Source organism: Taudactylus pleione, unplaced genomic scaffold (assembly GCF_031769625.1).
Source record: "Taudactylus pleione unplaced genomic scaffold, aTauple2 ptg001352l, whole genome shotgun sequence".
Classification (NCBI taxonomy): domain Eukaryota; kingdom Metazoa; phylum Chordata; class Amphibia; order Anura; family Myobatrachidae; genus Taudactylus; species Taudactylus pleione.
In genome coordinates, this window is record NW_028285752.1 from 210,294 (window position 1) to 232,946 (window position 22,653).

A 22,653-nucleotide genomic window follows, 5' to 3' on the forward strand; every position below is an offset into this window, starting at 1 on the left:
CTGTAGAAAGTAGTGTAATAGTCAGTTACTGTAGAAAGCGTAATAGTCAGTTACTGTAGAAAGCATAATAGTCAGTTAATGTAGAAAGCGTAATAGTCAGTTACTGTAGAAAGTAGTGTAACAGTCAATTACTGTAGAAAGTGTAACAGTCAGTTACTGTGGAAAGCGGAACAGTCAGTTACTGTGGAAAGTGTAATAGTCAGTTACTGTGGAAAGCGTAACAGTCAGTTACTGTAGAAAGCATAACAGTCTGTTACTCTGGAAAGCGTAATAGTCAGTTACTGTGGAAAGCGTAATAGTCAGTTACTGTAGAAAGCGTAATAGTCAGTTACTGTAGAAAGTAGCGTAATAGTCAGTTACTGTAGAAAGCATAGCAGTCAGTTACTGTAGAAAGTAGTGTAACAGTCAATTACTGTAGAAAGTGTAACAGTCAGTTACTGTAGAAAGTAGTGTAATAGTCATTTACTGTAGAAAGTAGTGTAACAGTCAATTACTGTAGAAAGTGTAACAGTCAGTTACTGTAGAAAGTAGTGTAATAGTCATTTACTGTAGAAAGTAGTGTAATAGTCATTTACTGTAGAAAGTAGTGTAATAGTCAGTTACTGTAGAAAGTAGTGTAATAGTCAGTTACTGTAGAAAGTAGTGTAACAGTCAATTACTGTAGAAAGTGTAACAGTCAGTTACTGTAGAAAGTAGTGTAATAGTCAGTTACTGTAGAAAGTAGTGTAATAGTCAGTTACTTTAGAAAGCATAATAGTCGAACTAACAGTACAAAAGTCTGAATAAAAGACACGTGTGAATTAAAAAGCAGCTCTCACACTTTAGACTTCTCCAATCGGTTTTGTCTTATACTGTTCTACTGCGGCAGATGCTCTGATCAGAGGACGGAGGGCGCCATTCACCTAACATGCCTAAACGTCATAACTCTACACCTACAGCCTCATCACTATTGGGCTTCATCCCTTCACCCTATATGGACGTTTGGGGGATATATTTCCAGTTATCTCCAACCGTTGTTGCTTTTTTTGTTTATTTGTTCTCTTTTTATTGGGATAATGGGCTGTATTCAATTAGCCGCTATGTTTTCACCGCCTTCGCGTGTTTTTTTAGGCGATACTCTTTCTCTGTGTAATCCCACTTATCTTCCTATTCAATTCCAGAAGATGCGAAAAGGCAAAAAGGCGAAATCGTCGGATTTTGGGGGGAAAATAAAAATAAGTACCGAGGTTAAATTTGGGGTACATGAAAATGGGTGCTAGTATATTTTGATGTCTCTAAAGTGAAGATTTAAAAAATCTCAAAAATACACCAGCTGCAGCCTCGTGTAATCCCAAAAACACCTGTCCCATCCATATAGCCCCCCAAAGTACCAGACCCTCCAGTTTTTACACATTTTCCAACACTTTTTTCATTTTTTTTAAGGTTTTTTTTGGACTGATTAGTCATTAGGGAGGTGTCCAAAGGGTTTTTATCCGAGTTTTCCTGTAATGGAATAAGGAGATAAGTTGAAACCAGGCGAAAAGTCCAAATTGGCGAAAACTTTTCTCCAAACTGCAGCTCATTGAATACGGCCCTAAGACTGTTACTGCTTTGATAAATCTTTTCCTAACTCATTATACTACAAATCCTATGCTACTGATTTTCGTGCAGTACATCTATATTTTTAATTAACATCTATAATATAATATAGCCATTTATGGGTCAAATACAGTTGGATATTATACTCAAAACTGAACCCATCATGTCACAAGTTAAGCAGCTGTTATATATTACTTTACTACATCAGCTCCATAACCTTATAGAGATTATTCCAACTATCTGATATTAGGAAATTTATACTGTATGAATCATTGATATTGTCATATAAGGTTACAGGCATCTGAATACCACCGCGATGGGAGTACATTTTATACTATGTACTGTATCTTAATAGATGTAAAATACAAGAGTAGGGCTGCTGGCAGTAACCACAGATACATTATGTATACAATTGCATTATGTTATAGATACATTTTTGTCACATTTGTGTTACATTTGATTTATCCAGTTGGGAATCTAGTTGTGCACAGATTTGCAATATTACCAAGCTAGATCGCGGCTCTGATGTAGGTTTATAAGTATCATTCATTTTTAATTGTAGGCCACACTTTAAAACAACAGCTTAAGAATAGTGGCAAAATATTACCCTTGTATGGCGATCTTATATATATATATAATTTGTTTGACGGGAACGCTCCTTGAATTTGAATATCTCAAAGACTAATTAAAATATAAATGTGATTCTTTTGTGATGGATTTCAGTCAGCCATAAATGACAGAATTTGGAATAAAACTGTATAAACTTTGACGGAACTTTTTTTTTTACAAAAAAACCATAATAAATGCTTTAGTATAGCTTAAAATGTAAAGAAAAGTTCCAGAACACAGAGCCGGCACAGTGACCCAGGGGACGAGGGATAGGGGTGACTGCCGCCAGTTGCTGTTCTCATGCACTACTGGTGGTCTGTGCTCTCACCTGGACCATGTGCGGATACTGTTTACGTTCTGCCCAGTTCGACTCCTAATTGGCCGCCTGGCTGCATGACGTAGCTATTACATAATGAGGGAGGGTGCGTGAGGCAGCTGCTGTAGGGGGCGCTCTTCTCTCACTTACTTTCTCCAACATATCAATTCCAGGCTCCCAATTTTCAGCCAATCAGCATTTGAGCCTCAAAATCACTGCCTCTTTTCTCTTTTTTCCACGAGAGCTGCCGGCAGCCTCTGGTTGGCGGGAGACTGAGAGACAGTGAGGTGGAGTAACAGTGCATTATCATTTGCATCTATGGGGGCTCAGCTTGCAATACCCCCTGGAAATGGTCCATTTTGCTTCAGAGTCCATGGCCAAATATATCACCTTAGTGGAGGTTTGGAACACCCATTGGATAGATAGAACATGTGACCACAGGCCTATGTAGATGCTGTAAAATCTGCCTCGGATTGACACTGCTGACACACGCTCAGGTAGGCGTGTTATGGCGGCCTTAGGTCTTAAACGCGACTCGTGGCAATTGGCCTTGCCAGACCATGTGGTATGACACGTGCCCGTCCCTTCCTGGACTTCCGGGTATGATGCATCCCACGAGTTGGAACGCTTTGTTAAGACCTACCACTCACCTGCGTGATTCGCGATGATTGGCACCAGCGATCACGAGGTGTGACACGTGCAGACCTACGCTATACAAAATTACCCACCCGCAATGATTATTTCACTTTGATTAGAAGGTATTGTTTCCCTAATAAGAAAACCTATTATTGTGTTACGTTTTGATGTTCTTATTTATATTTAATATGTATTATGGTTAATTGAGACCCCCTCCCCTTCTTGGGAGGAGCGAGATTGTAGGGGTATATAGAGCTGTCTGATGTATCCTGCTTACACACCTTGAAAAAGACCTATTGTCGAAACGCGTTGGTGAACAGCAGGATATAAGGGGACCTTGTGGATTTATGAACCAGTGACCCATGGTGAAAGAGTCCGGACCTTCTTTCTACTCCAGGTCATTGTTTTCATTTCCATCAGCATTTCATTTCACTTGGTTATCCCTTTTTAACTTGTATTGTAAGAAGAACTATTAAATATATATTTTTAAACTGACTTATGATGGTTGGTTTTCACTTTATCCTATACATCCATCAATTTGATATAAGAGGATAAGATACCAACCACTGCATAAGAAGAAGATTATCAAGATTGAAAGATATCTTTATGGGCCTATGAATTTACGACCAGTGTGAGTTGGGGGTACGCCCGCCTTTTATATTGCACCATATGCATGGGTGAGGTACACTATTGGAATGATTCACAGTGGTGATGAGGCCTAATAACTTAAAGATACCTTTATATGTGGAATCTATAGTATTTGAACGTGAGTGCGGTACGACAATCGTTTCTGTCCACAATTAGGGAAAGAAGTCACAATTTTGTGTCACCTAAGAACCTCCTTGTCACGAACTATATTGTTTTCTTTTTGTTTGTTTTCTTTTCCCATACCTGCAAGATTCCATACAAGGACTACAATTCTATCCACCATATTGAACATCCCCCATGAGCAGTAAGATAAGACTTACAGTATTGTTTTGGTTTCTTGGTTGAACAGTGTTTCGTTACTCTATAAGTAGTGCGCAGAGTTTTGAGGGTTGTCCTCTTTTGTGATTTGTGAAATATATCATCGCACTTACAAATTGGCAAAATGTTACAGCCGGTTATGTTTCACACACATCTCTTATTACCCGATTCCGTCGTATTAATATATGATCTCATATCTATCTATCTATCTATCTATCTATCTATCTATCTATCTATCTATCTATCTATCTATCTATCTATCTATCTCATATCTATCTCTCTTTCTATCTATCTATCTATCTCATATTTATCTATCTTTCTACAGTATCTATCTATCTATCTATCTATCTATCTATCTATCTATCTATCTATCTATCTATCTATCTATCTCATATCTATCTATCTATCTATCCCATATCCATGACCTTTTCATCTCCAACTCCCTGAATCTCCTAGCCATTACTGAAACCTGGATCACACCCTCTGACACCACCTCTCCTGCTGCTCTATCCTCTGGGGGCCTTGCCTTCTCCCACACCCCCCGCCTGGGGGTCACCATGGTGGTGGTGTTGGGGTCCTTCTATCCACCAGTTATTCCTACCAGCTAATACCATCTGAACCATCCCTTACATTCCCAACATTTGAGGTTCATGCTATACGCCTCTTCCAACCAGTAAACCTCAGAGTAGCTATCATTTACCGTCCCCCTGGCTCTGCCTCCAAATTCCTTGACATCTTCGCTTCCTGGCTCCCTCACTTTCTCTCCTCAGATCTTCCCTCCATTATCCTAGGTGATTTTAATATTCCTATTGACATTCCCACAGAATCCTCTGCAGCTAAACTCCTTACCCTCACCTCTTCATTTGGTCTTGCCCAATGGACTTCATCACCCTCACATGTGAGTGGGAACTCACTTGACCTGGTCTTTACTCACCGTTGTGATATCTCTGATTACTCCAATTCCCCCTTCCCCCTCTCTGACCATCACCTTCTCTCTTTTAACCTATCCCTCTCTCCTTCCCCTCCTTTACCTCCTAAGGCTACCATAACTAAGCGTAATATTGAGGCTATTGACACTGTTGCTTTTTCCTCCCTGCTGGACTCTCTTCTCTCCCCTATCCTTTCTCTCTCCTGTCCTGAACAAGCTACTTCCCTGTACAATTCCTCCCTTACTTCTGCTCTTGACTCTGTTGCTCCAGCAATAACTACTCACCCTCGCAGATCCACACCACAACCCTGGCATTCCAAATGTACCAGATACCTGCAAAAATGATCAAGACTTGCCGAGCGTCAGTGGAGAAAATCGCGCTCTAAGGCTGACTTCCTCCATTTCAAATTTATTCTCTCTTCCTACAGTGCTGCCCTGTCTCTCTCCAAACAAACATATTTTAAAAACCTCATCTCCTCCCAGTCCTCAAACCCCCGGCGTCTCTTTGCCACTTTCAACTCCCTCCTATGCCCTTCCCCTCCTCGCCTCCCCTCCTCACTCTCTGCCCTTGACTTTGCCACCTACTTTACATCTAAAATTGACTCCATACGTGAGGACATCATATCCCATCAGACCCTTGGCATTCCTCCATCTCCTTGCCCTGATCACCCCTCCCCTTCTGTCTCACCAACTCTGACATCCTTCTCCCCTGCTTCTGGAGAGGAAGTCATGGTCCTCATCCGGTCCTCCCCTCCTTCCACCTCCCCTCTTGACCCTATCCCTTCCCGTCTCCACTCCTACCTGTCTCCTTCTGCCTGCTCCCATCTGGCTCACCTCATAATCTCTCCCTATCATCTGGCACTGTCCCTTCTGCATTCAAACATGCCCTTGTCTCTCCCATTCTTAAAAAACCTACCCTTGATCCTAACATACTTTCCAGCTATCGACCCATCTCTCTTCTCCCATTTGCTTCCAAACTCCTTGAGTGTATTGTCTACAATCGCCTTACCACCTTTCTTTCCTCCCACTCCCTCCTTGACTCATTTCAATCTGGCTTCCGTTCTCTCCACTCCACTGAAACTGCCCTCAAGAAAGTCAGCAATGACCTCCTTGCTGCCAAATCCAAGGGCCACTACTCTCTGCTCATTCTCCTTGACCTTTCTGCTGCATTTGACACTGTAGACCATCCTCTCCTCCTGCAAATCCTTTACTCTCTCGGTTTATGTGGCACTTCCCTCTCCTGGCTTTCTTCCTACCTCTCTGATCATTCCTTCTCTGTGTCCTCTCATGACTCCTCCTCCCCCCCACTTCCACTAACAGTAGGAGTTCCCCAAGGTTCTATTCTTGGACCTCTCCTTTTCTCCCTATATACGTCCTCTTTAGGTGAACTCATTAACTCCTTTGACCTCCAATATCATCTCTATGCTGATGACACTCAAATTTACCTTTCCACCCCTGAGTTCTCCCCTGAGCTCCTTACCCGTATCTCCAACTGTCTCTCTGCTGTCTCTTCATGGATGTCCCAGCGCTTTCTTAAACTTAACATGTCTAAGACTGAGCTGATCATCTTCTCACCCTCTTCCACTACATCACTTCCCACAATTTCATTATCCATTGATAGCACAACTATCTCCTCTAGCCCCAAAGTGCGCTGTCTTGGAGTTATCCTAGACTCTTCCCTCTCCTTTAAACCACACATTCAGCACCTCTCGCATTCCTGCCGTTTCCACCTAAAAAATATCTCCAGGCTTAGACCTTTCCTCACCCAGGATGCCACTAAAACCCTCATCCACTCACTGGTCATCTCCAGATTGGACTACTGTAACCTTCTCCTAGCTGTCCTCCCAGTCTCTCACCTCTCTCCACTACAATCTGTTCTCAATGCTGCTGCTTGGCTCATCTTCCTCTCCAGACGTTCTACATCTGCTTCCCCTCTCCTTCAAGCCCTACACTGGCTCCCCTTTCCCTTCAGATGCCAATTCAAGGTTCTTACACTTGCCTACAAAGCCCTCACCAAATCCTCTCCCGCATACATTTCTGACCTTCTCTCCCTTCACACTCCCACCCGACCACTTCGCTCAACAAATGCATGCCGCCTCTCTTGCCAACTGATTACTTCCTCCAACTCCCGCATCCAAGATTTTGCCTGTGCTGCTCCCTACCTTTGGAATGCTCTCCCTCTCCCTATCAGACTCTCTACCTCTCTACAAATCTTCAAACGGGCTCTCAAGACCCACTACTTCATCAAGGCCTTCCAGCTCTCATCCTAACCCACCTCATGCTCTTTCCTCCCTATCTTCCCCTTCAGTGTCACGCCCGTCTGTCTGCCCCTCCCCTTTAGAATGTAAGCTCTCACGAGCAGGGACCTCTTCCCTCATGTGCTCATCTTTTCTTCTACTCTTTACTCCCCATAAGGGCACCTAACACGTGATTGCCAACTCCCGGCTGCTTATTGTGAGTGCTTTAATTGCTATTGCAGTAATGTATATAAATCATGTCCTTGTCCTGTACTGTAATGTACTGAAAGTTACTTGTTTCTTGTTCACCTATTAGTTCTATGTACTATGTAAGGAGCTGCGGAACACTTGTGGCGCCATATAAATAAACTATAATAATAATAATAATAATCTAGCCATTATCTAGCAAAGCATTTTCTCTACATACTGTATGGGTTCAAATTGGTAAAATGATCGCCACACGCATACTAGTAACAAGTAATAAACAGGAATATTTGTGCAATGCATCTATCAGTATATAATATTTGCATAAAACCTCGGTCAATTAACTCTAAATAAGGCATGCACAAATCTCTAATTAAAGTGGACAGAGACTAATGCATCAAATTCCTAACTATAATTAAGATAATCGCATGTAACCAGCAGCGGCACAAGAGGCTTCGGGACAAAAACCGCGCTGGTATAAATGTTCAGCTTCACTGTATGTACGATTATCAGCATTAGTCCTCTATACAATCCTGCTGTGATTCATATCACAACTGTACAGATATATTTATTTGCAAATAAATACAGTATATGTGGTTAGTTACACTCAGTGCCAAGTACTATTTAATACATATATTTTGCAATGCGGGGGTTGGGAGTGGGGGCTTTTATATAGAGCAGGGAAGTACAGTCAGACACTATCCATCACCTATTGCTTGTAATATGGATTCTATGACGGTGCCTCTTTGTATTCTGACTCTCACACTGGCTGTACCCGGCTAGGAGGGTTTTTATATACGGAAGTCTGAATTTTCCCAGCCTGTGCGTCTTCACTGATATATCACATCTTACTGCTTACCTGCGTCTGTTCTTATATATGTGTTTGTAGTGCAGACCCATCGCAATATTAAACAATGCTTTTTCGGAACTTGATGAATTATTTTTTACATTCTTTTGTGAAAAATAAATGGCGATGAACAGGCCCCTCATTCTGTACTTATCATGTTATTTTATCTTTTCTTTCAATTGATCCGGATTTTTAAGTGTTTGAATTTATTATCTAACTTTAGTGACAACATCCTTGTTACTGCAAATGTATTTTATATTGTTTTATTCAATTAGTCATTGTCTGTTATAGGAACTGACGCAATGACGATACTTCTGCAGATCGAGCGATTGTTTGGTATTGCACATGCATGAAAGTCACACTACGCATATGTAGCGATTGTCTTGCAATTTTATTTGCACAGAGGATTCACGCGCAAAGTGAGTGTTAGGTGGTCAGCGTTCGGGAAAGGTAAAAGGGGTGGTTAGGCAAATGCAGGTGTGTCTGACCGTGTAAATGCCATTTTATGGATGTGCGTAAATTAGCCATTGTGATCTCCTGCGCAGTATGAGAGCCCTCGGTGTGTTAGGAGAGCCACAGTGTTTGTGACTGGACAGACATGACGTACATGCTGCATGACTGCTCGATCTGCGCCAATGTTACCGATGTTTACACAGGGGCGCACATTGGATGGATATGAGAAGTCAGCGGTGGGCGTTACTATGCTCGGGTAAGCTTTGGAAGCATTAACATATTTTCACCGCTGCGTTCTATGCAGATTCGGAGCATTACCGTCCGCAGCTCAATCAGGCCCTGAGTTCCAAGACATAATTATATTTTATATACTGTGTATAATTTGCTGCCTCATCTGGTACCTTTATTGGGTGGGTTATGTAACCTGTGAGATTTATTACCCCAAATGTCTGCACTAACCCTGCATTACGGTCATTGTCCGTGTTCACTATGTGCATTGTTTTTGGCTTGTGTTCTTCTTGCTGTAATACTAACCCTCTGCGCTATGGTTTTGGTGCTTGTAAAGCGACTTTGGGGTCAAGAGTGAAGAGTGCGAGGTGCCGGTCTGTTGCTGGCGTTTTAACTCCATTGCAACGGCAACTCGCATCCCTCACACATAATATAATTGACCTATTTGAGTCCTGCTGGAGAAAAATATATAAATAAAATTATTATAATTGTAATAATAATAATAATAATAATAATAATAATTTAAATTAAAATACATTTCATTTACACCTAAGCTATTGTAGTGGACAATTCTCCACTACATGTTGCTCATTTGACAGACAAAGGCCCTCATTCAGAGCCACTCGCTAGCGGCAGTACGCTCGTTCCGAGCAATGTTCGCACATCTGCGCATGCGTACGGTTTTTAGTACGCATGCGCGAACCAGTCAGTGCGGCCGAAAATCGTTGGTACGCAATATAGCGAGGGCCTGCTATTTTGAGTGACAGAATGAGGCGTATGTGGGTGGTAACAGGGGAAGGTGCTTGAAAACGGGGAGTGGAGATCCGAACGCAGGCGTGCTTAAAGGTCAAAACGGGCGTTTTATGGGAGTGCATAATTAATACAGCAGCGTCATTGACCACGTCACTTGGTTTTTTTTAACTCAGAACTGCTCGCAAAATAGCGGTTGAAAACACCAACCACAAGAATAGCGAGCAGTTCATACGCTGTACGATGTACTCGATTAATCTAATAAATAGCGGACATGACGTATGGTGCGTGCGGCCAGGGGGCGTTTTTATCAAATAAACGAGCGTATGTTTTGCTCGCTCGTTCAGACTTAGAGGTGGGAACAGACTGCAATTTGCGAACGGATCATTTGAATAGCCACCCCTTGTTTTTGAACGAACGACCACAAATAGCGAACGGCTCTGAATCAGGCCCAAAGTCCATATTTATCCATATTTACGGTGTTTATGAAAAGTTACATATATATACATTATACACTAAAGCTAGCGCCAGAGAATAACTTGCATTGTATATCCGTCTTTGGAAGCCATTTGTGAGCTTCCGTTTATCGTCAGCCATTTCTGCTCTGACTCTATATCATATATAACGATACTACATTCCAAGTCATACACTCTGCCCAGTGCTTCCAGAGGTCCCTGCTGAGGTACTAAATAAAGCTTGTAGCTTGCAAAGACAATGGACACATATGGATGAAGAAGAACCAGGGACTTGTGATAAATGTAAATCATCTCAGGCTACTTATTCTCATAACTTCGGGGGGTTTGGTAAATTCAGTCATTTTGGGACAAGCTTGTGGCTTCTATTAATGGCATCTCATCATGGACCCCCTAGCCTTACTGTACTTTGTTCTAATTTTGATAAATTGTTCCTTGGGCCCTCATAAAAAAAGAGATTCTGCCGCTACTTTCTACAATTGTCCACATTACCAAGTTATCAAACGGCGGCTTCCAACATGACCCCTTCCACCGTCTGATATCCTGGAAGGACACGGGAAGGAAAACTCCATCAAATACAGTTCTACGGGTTATGACCATGTTACTATCTGTTACACAGTCCTTGTAGTCATCTCCACACTGCTTTATCATGAAGTACTACACCATATATACTTTTATCTTTCTGGGCCCATTCCAGCCCGCTTACGGTATTCCATCTGGTGACACCGAGATCCCACATCTTCCAATACAGAGAAACACGTTTTCATGTCAGATAAGCTTTTGAAACCATTTTTATTTTGGTACACACAATCTATTTTGAGCACCGGAAGAGCTGGAAGATTTGTCTACTTAATTTGTGGAATGTCTCCTGTTTTTTTATGCCCCATTTATTGATGCAATTTGATTCTCTGACGTATGACGCCCTACTTTTGTGGATCGTGTTCATTACACACCTTGGCTGGGTTCTTTCACAACATCTGTAACTACTACATATTACCCTAAAGCACTCCTGCTTCTCATGTATCCCTACCAGGGCCATAGCTAGGGGTGTGCGGCCAATGTCCATGGCGCTGTGGGCGGTACCGTCACTGCCCCACGGCCTTAGCTTATTGCTAACAGGGTGCCTTGGACATTACAGGAAGCTGCCCCGAGTGTCTTTAAGACGCTATAGTCACTGATGCACTTTCGGGTGCTGACAGCCCCACCCCCTATGAGGGACGTCACGTGTAAAGGGCACAGGGGAGGCGCATGGCGTTGTTATTGTACATATCACTCTATATGTAGAGATTACATTTTATGTCTGTTTGTTTTTTTGTTTTTTTATAATTAATATCCATCACTGTGGATATAATTGGTCTACACCTTACGCTGGTAAATTACGATGTGCTGCAGATTATTCTTTAATATCCGGAATCATTTGTTCTATGGGTCAATGTGAGGATTATTATATGTGTTACCTCATTTCCGCTTGGTGAACATAACTTTATTATATCGGGATTGCCTCCCAAATAATTAGATATCGTCTCAAAGTTTTTTAGCATTATACCATACTTATCTTTATTCTTTCAGCTGTAGAGTAGGCAATTTGGTGATTATATTAGGCCAGTGGTTCTCAAATTCGGTCCTCAGGACCCCTTACAGTTCACATTTTGCAGGTCACCCAGCAGGAGCACAGGTGTAGTCATTACTCACTGACACATTTTAAAACATCTACAGGTGGAGCTAATTATTTCACTTGTCTGTGAGGAGACCTGGAAAACATGCACTGTTTGGGGTCCCGAGGACCGAGTTCGAGAACCTGTTTATTAGGCCATAATTGCTTCCTATCCCGGAAAGGCCGGGAGGCTCCTGAAAATCATGTGATGTTCCCAGCTGCCTGGAAGAGTGGCCAAGTCTCCCAAAACCGGCTGCCTCTCGCCCACAGCGATGGCGGCAGATGACGCGATTTGTCATCATCGTAGTCAATCCCCCCGCTATACAATGCCGGCAATCTCATCATTCTATAGTGGGAGGAGCATGGCCACAATGACGCAAACACACCAACCATGTCCGCTTCACCGCCTCCTATGTTGCGCCATGCCCCCCTCTGTGCTGACCTTGCAGCCCCCTCCCGGAGGTGGACGTCTGGATGTCGGCAAGTATGTATTGGGATTGCTCCTGAATAATTATCCCCTTACCCTGTGGGCGGGTTGTTTTTGCCATTTCAATGATTGACACATTACGCCATCGGATAGACTCGCCGGAATCTCGCTGATGCCTGCAAGCTGCAGACTATTACATTTCTCCCATAGATAATATCTGCAATCTGTGTCCTGGTACCTGACTCCCATAGATAATATCTGCAATCTGTGTCCTGGTACCTGATCTGGTCAGGTATTGGATGAATCAGACAGAAGGGAGATGTCTGAGCAGGAATAAATGATTAGCCGTACTGCTGGGTATTTATCGCCTGTACAATTTACAGTATATACAGACTGGACTTGGAGAGACAGAACAGAGTTGTCTATAACTGTGGCGCACTAAATTTAATTTAAAACATAACCTTTATTCCTCGTTTAATAAAAGTATATATGTATATTCAACAGAACAGCGATATATTAAAAGAAACAAATTGTTCCCAAACATGGACATACATATACTGTATTGACATAACAAAAATAAAAAATGTGTATTAAAACCAAAACAAACAGCCCCGTTGTGTGTTTATTATTATCAATAAATGTGCTTTGGTTGTATATCCGTATGTATTCCACCCTATCTGTATTATTAGGAATAGGAAATATCATCATTGCTCCTCTGTAGGGAACATATCACTTTCCCTTACATACAGTAGCATATTCCACTTATTCGGTATTTTCTGTTTTAATCTAGTTTCATTACTCCCTATTAATCCTTTATAGGGAATCTAGTTGTAAATTCCAGGATTATAATTTATATTCAGGCCTCGTAGTCAGTTCACACTCATAGGTAGTATTTAATTCCCTGTATCCATTATATATTCATATGAAGTGTATTAGGTTCGTGAAAACAATCGGGAAAGTGAAACATTAAACACTTTACAATGTTGCAATAGTATCTCTCTTAGCAACATTTGTATCCAAACCGCATATAATGAACAGGCTGTGTGTGCTCAGACTGATGAGTTCAGAGCTGTGTATATTTATTACATGTTTGTTTATTATCTTATGCTGTATATAGAAAGAGGGAGGGAATAAGGAGGGATTTATGTATCACAGCACTCTATCCTGTCCCACATGACAGTCATCCATTTATAGACTATCAAATTGTTTTATTAGAGCGCTGTTTTCATGAATCTAATACACTTCATATGAATATATAAGGGATACAGAGAATTAAATACTACCTATGAGTGTGAACTGACTACGAGGCCTGAATATAAATTATATTCACCAGATTCCCGCGCTGATCTGATGCCGCGTTCCCCGCTGATCTGATGCAGTGTCACCTGCTGATGCCGCCCGCCCGTCACCCAAACCCTAATCGCACACTGATAGGCGGCCACCACTACCCATAACCCCACACCGCGGTGGCCAGCTTTTAGGTACCATTACATCATGCGTCATGACGTCTTCAGAGCAGGCACCGCCCCCCGGCATCTCCGGACTCATGCATGCGCAGTCCAGATTTTTAACGGAGGCAGTGGAAAACCGGGAGCAGCAGTAGTATTTGCGGGGGAGCGGGGGTAGGTTATAAATCGGGAGGTTTCCGCTGAAATTGAGAGGGTGGGAAACTCTGGGTTAGCAGGGGAGTGGTTAGATATGTCTGGGTGGTAGGAGGGGAGTGGTTAGGCATGTCTGGATGGTAGTAGGGGAGTGGTTAGGAATGTCTGGGAGGTAGCAGGGGAGTGGTTAGGCATGTCTGGGTGGTAGAAGGGGAGTGGTTAGATATGTGTGAGTGGTAGTAGGGGAGTGGTTATTCATGTCTGGGTGGTAGTAGGGGAGTGGTTATTCATGTCTGGGTGGTAGTAGGGGAGTGGTTATTCATGTCTGGGTGGTAGTAGGGGAGTGGTTATTCATGTCTGGGTGGTAGCAGGGGAGTGGTTAGGCATGTCTGGGTGGTAGTAGGGGGAGTGGTTAGGAATGTCAGGGTGGTAGTAGGGGAGTGGTTAGGTATGTCTGGGTGGCAGCAGGGGAGTGGTTAGGCATGTCTGGATGGTAGGAGGGGAGTGGTTAGGCATGTCTGGGTGGTAGTAGGGGAGTGGTTAGGAATGTCTGGGAGGTAGCAGGGGAGTGGTTAGGCATGTCTGGGTGCTAGAAGGGGAGTGGTTAGATATGTGTGAGTGGTAGTAGGGGAGTGGTTAGGCATGTCTGGGAGGTAGCAGGGGAGTGGCTAGGTATGTCTGGTTTATGGTAGGGTAGTGGTTAGGCATGTCTGGGTGGTAGTAGGGGAGTGGCTAGGTATGTCTGGGTGGTAGCAGGGGAGTGGTTAGGCATGTCTGGGAGGTAGCAGGGGAGTGGCTAGGTATGTCTGGGTTATAGTAGGGTAGTGGTTAGGCATGTCTGGGAGGTAGCAGGGGAGTGGATAGACATGTCTGGTTGGTAGCAGGGGAGTGATTAGAAATGTCTGAATGGTAGCAGGGGAGTGGCTAGGTATGTCTGGAAGGTAGTAGGGGAGTGGTTAGGAATGTCTGGATGGTAGAAGGGGAGTGGTTAGGTATGTCTGGGAGGTAGTAGGGGAGTGGCTAGGAATGTCTGGGAGGTAGTAGGGGAGTGGCTAAGTATGTCTGGGAAGTAGCAGGGGAGTGGCTAGGTATGTCTGGGAGGTAGTAGGGGAGTGGCTAAGTATGTCTGGGAAGTAGCAGGGGAGTGGCTAGGTATGTCTGGGAGGTAGTAGGGGAGTGGCTAGGTATGTCTGGGTGGTAGCAGGGGAGTGTTTAGGCATATTTGGGTAATAGCATGGGAGTATCCTCTGAAAACAAACTTTTTATTTTTTGTTTTTTGGGGGGGGCTGTTTCCCACCAATATTAAGTATCCTCCAAATGTATCTATGAGGGAATGAAGCATATATATCCAATATCTGCTGCAGTCCCACATTTTAGACAGCACAATTAGTCCCTTTGGGTTTTTATGGGCGCTGCTTTATTGCCGAATTTACCAAGCTCCTGTAGATAACACTGTTGTAGCCTATTAGTTACAGTCAGCAACAAAGTACAATCACTTTACTGTTACACATCGCAGCCACCGTCCCTGCATGTTGTGTAATGATACCTGCCTGCTCCACCTCACTCCTCATTGTCAGGAAAAGCAGCGGTGAGGAATCGTAATTATTGTGTCAAAAACCTGATAATCATTATTGGGCGGCTGCAGAGGATGTCTCGTCCACAAAGAGACTTGTGTTATACACATTACTGGATTGTGGACACCAGGCAGCAGCCATACTCAGTAAGTCACAAGTTTTGCCTTTCGGAGGCACCTTATAAGGAAAAACACATTTAAAGAACCATTTCAACTAATTTTATAACAAAACTTTCAAACATACAAAAGTGACACATAACAGGAGACGGATGAGGCTGGTGATAGCATGAGAACCGATCTTCATGGTCTAATAATAATAATAATAATAATAAAAATATACTATAAATGTTAGTGGTTACAGCTAAAGCAGAGGAGTAATGATCCCGGGTTCCCCAAAACATAAGGACACCAGCACAGGGTTCTGCCCTGGAACCCAATGCACCAGAGGTGCCATGAAGAGCCCCAGGGATATTAGTCACGGGTCTGTATAGAGGGAGCACATATTCTTCCTGGCCTGACATCCCTAGGCGAGGAGGAAAATGACCTGCCTACACTGAGATGGTGGGGGGGGGAGAATGTATGGATTTCCCAAGCCTTTGCAGGGGCCTGGGAGAGCAGGAGAGGAGATCCATAGCTTTATACTGTATGGACAAAGGCCACTTCTGTGAGCCACCGAAAGTGTTTGTGGCACAGCCCTTTTTTGTATGCTACCAATTTTACCGAGGGGCTCCCGGGCTGCAGCTTTCCCCCCAGTGAGTAAGTGCAGCCCGTTATTGCACTGAGGGCCTGATTCAGACCCGCTCGCAAGTGCATAGCGCTCGCAAGTGGGTCGATGGTGGCCAGTGCGCACGCGCGAGCCCCGGAGCGAGCGCAAAAAGCACTCGCTCCGTGGCTCGCTACAAAAGGGGTGGCTGTCGATGTTGATCGACAGCTCGCCCCGTTTTGTAGGCGTGGCGGGGGGGTGGGTTCCCAAATGGAGGCGCTCCCAAGCGAACGCCTGCCGTTTGTGGGTGGCCCCACTGACATCACCAGTGATGTCAGTGGGAGAGCTTCTGGCTCTATTATAGCCGGAAGCTCTCTGGGGCTTGAGGCCACGAGGCCCTACCACAAGGGTCTCGTCGCAAGCCCGATGGTCGCGATGGTCTTGACCATCGTGACCATCATCCTGGCAGCTCGCAATAGCCAGGAGGCTGCTCCAAAAAAAAAAAAAACGCCCTGATTCAGAGCGTCCGTCTCTGAATCAGGCCCCGGGTACACTATGACTGACAGTAACTTCCCATTGGAAGCCCCACTCGCCAGTCACACAGCACAGGCTCAGGAAGAAGATGTTTTCTAGCCCCGGGACTGCCAGTCCAGGCTGTGATTAGCAATATGTGGCTTCCAGTGGGAAGTCGCTCTTGGGCCCGTGAAGTTCCTAGAAGCCACTGTTTTGTGCATGTGTGGCGTCACTGCTGCTCGTGCACATGTGCCAATCCTAACGCCTGTCAGATCATTTGCACAGGCGCCAGGATGGTCTACCCCTGTCCTTAAGCAGTGCCAGCCCACCCTCATCCAAGAGGCTAGGCGCTGTTGTGTATTAATAATGTGTATTCCATCTTGCTGCGCTATTGTGTATCAATAATGTGTATTCCATCTTGCTGTTCTATTGTGTATTAATAATGTGTAATGTGTTTAGTCTTATTTTTTGTAAAATAATATTTGTTATATATGAATTGTAGATTATCCAAATAATTTTTTAGTATGATAATATTTGTATTGTATTTACTATCAAAATTATAATTCAAGAGACTACATAAAAATAATGTGTATGACATATTGCTGTGCTATTGTGTATTAATAATGTGTATTCCATATTGCTGTGCTATTATGTATTAATAATGTATATTCCATATTGCTGTGCTATTATGTATTAATAATGTGTATTCCATATTGCTGTGCTATTGTGTATTAATAATGTGTATTCCATATTGCTGCGCTATTGTGTATTAATAATGTGTATTCCATCTTGCTGTGCTATTGTGTATTAATAATTAATATTCCATCTTGCCGTGCTATTGTGTATTAATAATGTGTATTCCATATTGCTGTGCTATTGTGTATTAATAATGTGTATTCCATATTGCTGTGCTATTGTGTATTAATAATGTGTATTCCATATTGCTGTGCTATTGTGTATTAATAATGTGTATTCCATCTTGCTGTGCTATTGTGTATTAATAATGTATATTCCATCTTGCTGTGCTATTGTGTATTAATAATGTGTATTCCATATTGCCGTGCTATTGTGTATTAATAATGTGTATTACTTATTGCTGTGCTATTGTGTATTAATAATGTGTATTCCATATTGCTGTGCTATTGTGTATTAATAATGTGTATTCCATATTGCTGCTGTGCTATTGTGTATTAATAATGTGTATTCCATATTGCTGTGCTATTGTGTATTAATAATGTGTATTCCATCTTGCTGCGCTATTGTGTATTAATAATGTGTATTCCTTATTGCTGTGCTATTGTGTATTAATAATGTGTATTCCATCTTGCTGTTATATTGGTTATTAATAATGTGTATTCCTTATTGCTGCGCTATTGTGAATTAATAATGTGTATTCCTTATTGCTGTGCTATTGTGTATTAATAATGTGTATTCCTTATTGCTGTGCTATTGTGTATTAATAATGTATATTCTATCTTTCTGTGCTATTGTGTATTAATAATGTGTATTCCATATTGCTGTGCTATTGTGTATTAATAATGTGTATTCCATATTGCTGTGCTATTGTGTATTAATAATGAATATTCCATATTGCTGTGCTATTGTGTATTAATAATGTGTATTCCATATTGCTGTGCTATTGTGTATTAATAATGTGAATTCCATATTGCTGTGCTATTGTGTATTAATAATGTGTATTCCATATTGCTGCGCTATTGTGTATTAATAATGTATATTCCATATTGCTGTGCTATTGTGTATTAATAATGTGTATTCCATATTGCTGCGCTATTGTGTATTAATAATGTGTATTCCATCTTGCTGTGCTATTGTGTATTAATAATGTGTATTCCATATTGCCGTGCTATTGTGTATAAATAATGTGAATTCCATATTGCTGTGCTATTGTGTATTAATAATGTGTATTCCATATTGCTGTGCTATTGTGTATTAATAATGTGTATTCCATCTTGCTATGCTATTGTGTATTAATAATGTGTATTCCATATTGCTGTGCTATTGTGTATTAATAATGTGTATTCCATATTGCTGTGCTATTGTGTATTAATAATGAATATTCCATATTGCTGTGCTATTGTGTATTAATAATGTGTATTCCATCTTGCTATGCTATTGTGTATTAATAATGTGTATTCCATATTGCTGTGCTATTGTGTATTAATAATGTGTATTCCATATTGCTGTGCTATTGTGTATTAATAATGAATATTCCATATTGCTGTGCTATTGTGTATTAATAATGTGTATTCCATATTGCTGTGCTATTGTGTATTAATAATGTGAATTCCATATTGCTGTGCTATTGTGTATTAATAATGTGTATTCCATATTGCTGCGCTATTGTGTATTAATAATGTATATTCCATATTGCTGTGCTATTGTGTATTAATAATGTGTATTCCATATTGCTGCGCTATTGTGTATTAATAATGTGTATTCCATCTTGCTGTGCTATTGTGTATTAATAATGTGTATTCCATATTGCCGTGCTATTGTGTATAAATAATGTGAATTCCATATTGCTGTGCTATTGTGTATTAATAATATGTATTCCATATTGCTGTGCTATTGTGTATTAATAATGTGTATTCCATCTTGCCGTGCTATTGTGTATTAATAATGTGTATTCCATATTGCCGTGCTATTGTGTATTAATAATATATATTCCATCTTGCCGTGCTATTGTGTATTAATAATGTGTATTCCATATTGCCGTGCTATTGTGTATTAATAATGTGTATTCCTTATTGCTGTGCTATTGTGTATTAATAATGTGTATTCCTTATTGCTGTGCTATTGTGTATTAATAATGTGTATTCCATATTGCTGTGCTATTGTGTATTAATAATGTGTATTCCATATTGCTGTGCTATTGTGTATTAATAATGTGTATTCCATCTTGCTGTGCTATTGTGTATTAATAATGTGTATTCCATATTGCTGTGCTATTGTGTATTAATAATGTGTATTCCATATTGCTGCGCTATTGTGTATTAATAATGTATATTCCATATTGCTGTGCTATTGTGTATTAATAATGTGTATTCCATATTGCTGCGCTATTGTGTATTAATAATGTGTATTCCATCTTGCTGTGCTATTGTGTATTAATAATGTGTATTCCATATTGCCGTGCTATTGTGTATAAATAATGTGAATTCCATATTGCTGTGCTATTGTGTATTAATAATATGTATTCCATATTGCTGTGCTATTGTGTATTAATAATGTGTATTCCATCTTGCCGTGCTATTGTGTATTAATAATGTGTATTCCATATTGCCGTGCTATTGTGTATTAATAATATATATTCCATCTTGCCGTGCTATTGTGTATTAATAATGTGTATTCCATATTGCCGTGCTATTGTGTATTAATAATGTGTATTCCTTATTGCTGTGCTATTGTGTATTAATAATGTGTATTCCTTATTGCTGTGCTATTGTGTATTAATAATGTGTATTCCATATTGCTGTGCTATTGTGTATTAATAATGTGTATTCCATATTGCTGTGCTATTGTGTATTAATAATGTGTATTCCATCTTGCTGTGCTATTGTGTATTAATAATGTATATTCCATCTTGCCGTGCAATTGTGTATTAATAATGTATATTCTATCTTTCTGTGCTATTGTGTATTAATAATGTGTATTCCATATTGCTGCGCTATTGTGTATTAATAATGTGTATTCCATTTTGCTGTGCTATTGTGTATTAATAATGTGTATTCCATATTGTTGTGCTATTGTGTATTAATAATGAATATTCCATATTGCTGTGCTATTGTGTATTAATAATGTGTATTCCATATTGCTGCGCTATTGTGTATTAATAATGTGTATTCCATCTTGCTGTGCTATTGTGTATTAATAATGTATATTCTATCTTTCTGTGCTATTGTGTATTAATAATGTGTATTCCATATTGCTGCGCTATTGTGTATTAATAATGTGTATTCCATTTTGCTGTGCTATTGTGTATTAATAATGTGTATTCCATATTGTTGTGCTATTGTGTATTAATAATGAATATTCCATATTGCTGTGCTATTGTGTATTAATAATGTGTATTCCATATTGCTGCGCTATTGTGTATTAATAATGTGTATTCCATATTGCTGTGCTATTGTGTATTAATAATGTATATTCCATATTGCTGCGCTATTGTGTATTAATAATGTGTATTCCATATTGCTGCGCTATTGTGTATTAATAATGTGTATTCCATCTTGCTGTGCTATTGTGTATTAATAATGTGTATTCCATATTGCTGTGCTATTGTGTATTAATAATGTGTATTCCATATTGCTGCGCTATTGTGTATTAATAATGTGTATTCTATCTTGCTGTGCTATTGTGTATTAATAATGAATATTCCATATTGCTGTGCTATTGTGTATTAATAATGTGTATTCCATCTTGCTGTTATATTGTGTATTAATAATGTGTATTCCATCTTGCTGCGCTATTGTGTATTAATAATGTGTATGACATATTGCTGCGCTATTGTGTGTATTCCATAATAATAAGTATTCCATATTGCTGCACTATTGTGTATCAATAATATGTATTCCATATTGCTGCGCTATTGTGTATTAATAATATTTATTCCATATTGCTGTGCTACTCTTTATTAATAATGTGTATTGCATCTTCTTGTGCTGTTGTGTATTAATAATGTGTATTCCATATTGCTGCGCTATTGTGTATTAATAATGTGTATTCCATATTGCTGTGCTATTGTGTATTAATAATGTGTATTCCATATTGCTGTGCTATTGTGTATTAATAATGAATATTCCATATTGCTGTGCTATTGTGTATTAATAATGTGTATTCCATATTGCTGCGCTATTGTGTATTAATAATGTGTATTCTATCTTGCTGTGCTATTGTGCATTAATAATGTGTATTCCGTATTGCTGTGCTATTGTGCATTAATAATGTATATTCCATATTGCTGTGCTATTGTGTATTAATAATGTGTATTCTATATTGCTGTGCTATTGTGTATTAATAATGTGTATTCCATCTTGCTGTTATATTGTGTATTAATAATGTGTATTCTATCTTGTTTTGCTGTTGTGTATTAATAATGTGTATTCCATATTGCTGTGCTATTGTGTGTATTCCATAATAATAAGTATTCCATATTGCTGCACTATTGTGTATCAATAATATGTATTCCATATTGCTGCGCTATTGTGTATTAATAATGTGTATTCCATATTGCTGTGCTATTGTGTATTAATAATGTGTATTCCATGTTGCTGCACTATTATGTATTAATAATATTTATTCCATATTGCTGTGCTACTCTTTATTAATAATGTGTATTGCATCTTCTTGTGCTGTTGTGTATTAATAATGTGTATTCCATATTGCTGCACTATTATGTATTAATAATATTTATTCCATATTGCTGTGCTACTCTTTATTAATAATGTGTATTGCATCTTCTTGTGCTGTTATGTATTAATAATGTGTATTCCATATTGCTGCGCTATTGTGTATTAATAATATGTTTTCCATATTGCTGTGCTATTGTGTATTAATAATTTGAGGTTCTGAATTTGTTGTGGACCCAGGGTGGTGATAGGAGCAGACACAGAAGCAGACAAATGAAAAAGTGGAGTTTTTAATAAGTGACTTAGAAGACATGGGAATGGCAAATGAAAAAGTCTAGGTATATCACTAAAGTGCACTTGATAACTGTAGTGGGGGTTAATGGGGAGGTGTCCAGATAGTGACAGGCAAGAACAGTCCAGTAAATAAGTATGGTGAGCTGAAACCAGAATGCAGGTTTGATGAGCTGTAACTGAATGCAGGTTTGGTGAGCTGTAACTGATGCAGGCAGATATAGTGAAGTCCAGCTGGGAGTGAAATGAAGCAAGTTGCAGGGAAACAGCAGGTTCAGGTACTCAGGCAAGCAAGAA

The 22,653-nt window shown here is 40.4% G+C and overlaps 1 protein-coding gene across 1 annotated transcript in view; it reads left to right on the plus strand.

Moving 5' to 3' along the window:
• Nucleotides 1-22,653, plus strand: part of KCNK2 (potassium two pore domain channel subfamily K member 2) — a 215,269-nt gene that overhangs the window by 96,499 nt on the left and 96,117 nt on the right. The gene's annotated exons all lie outside the window — the stretch shown is intronic.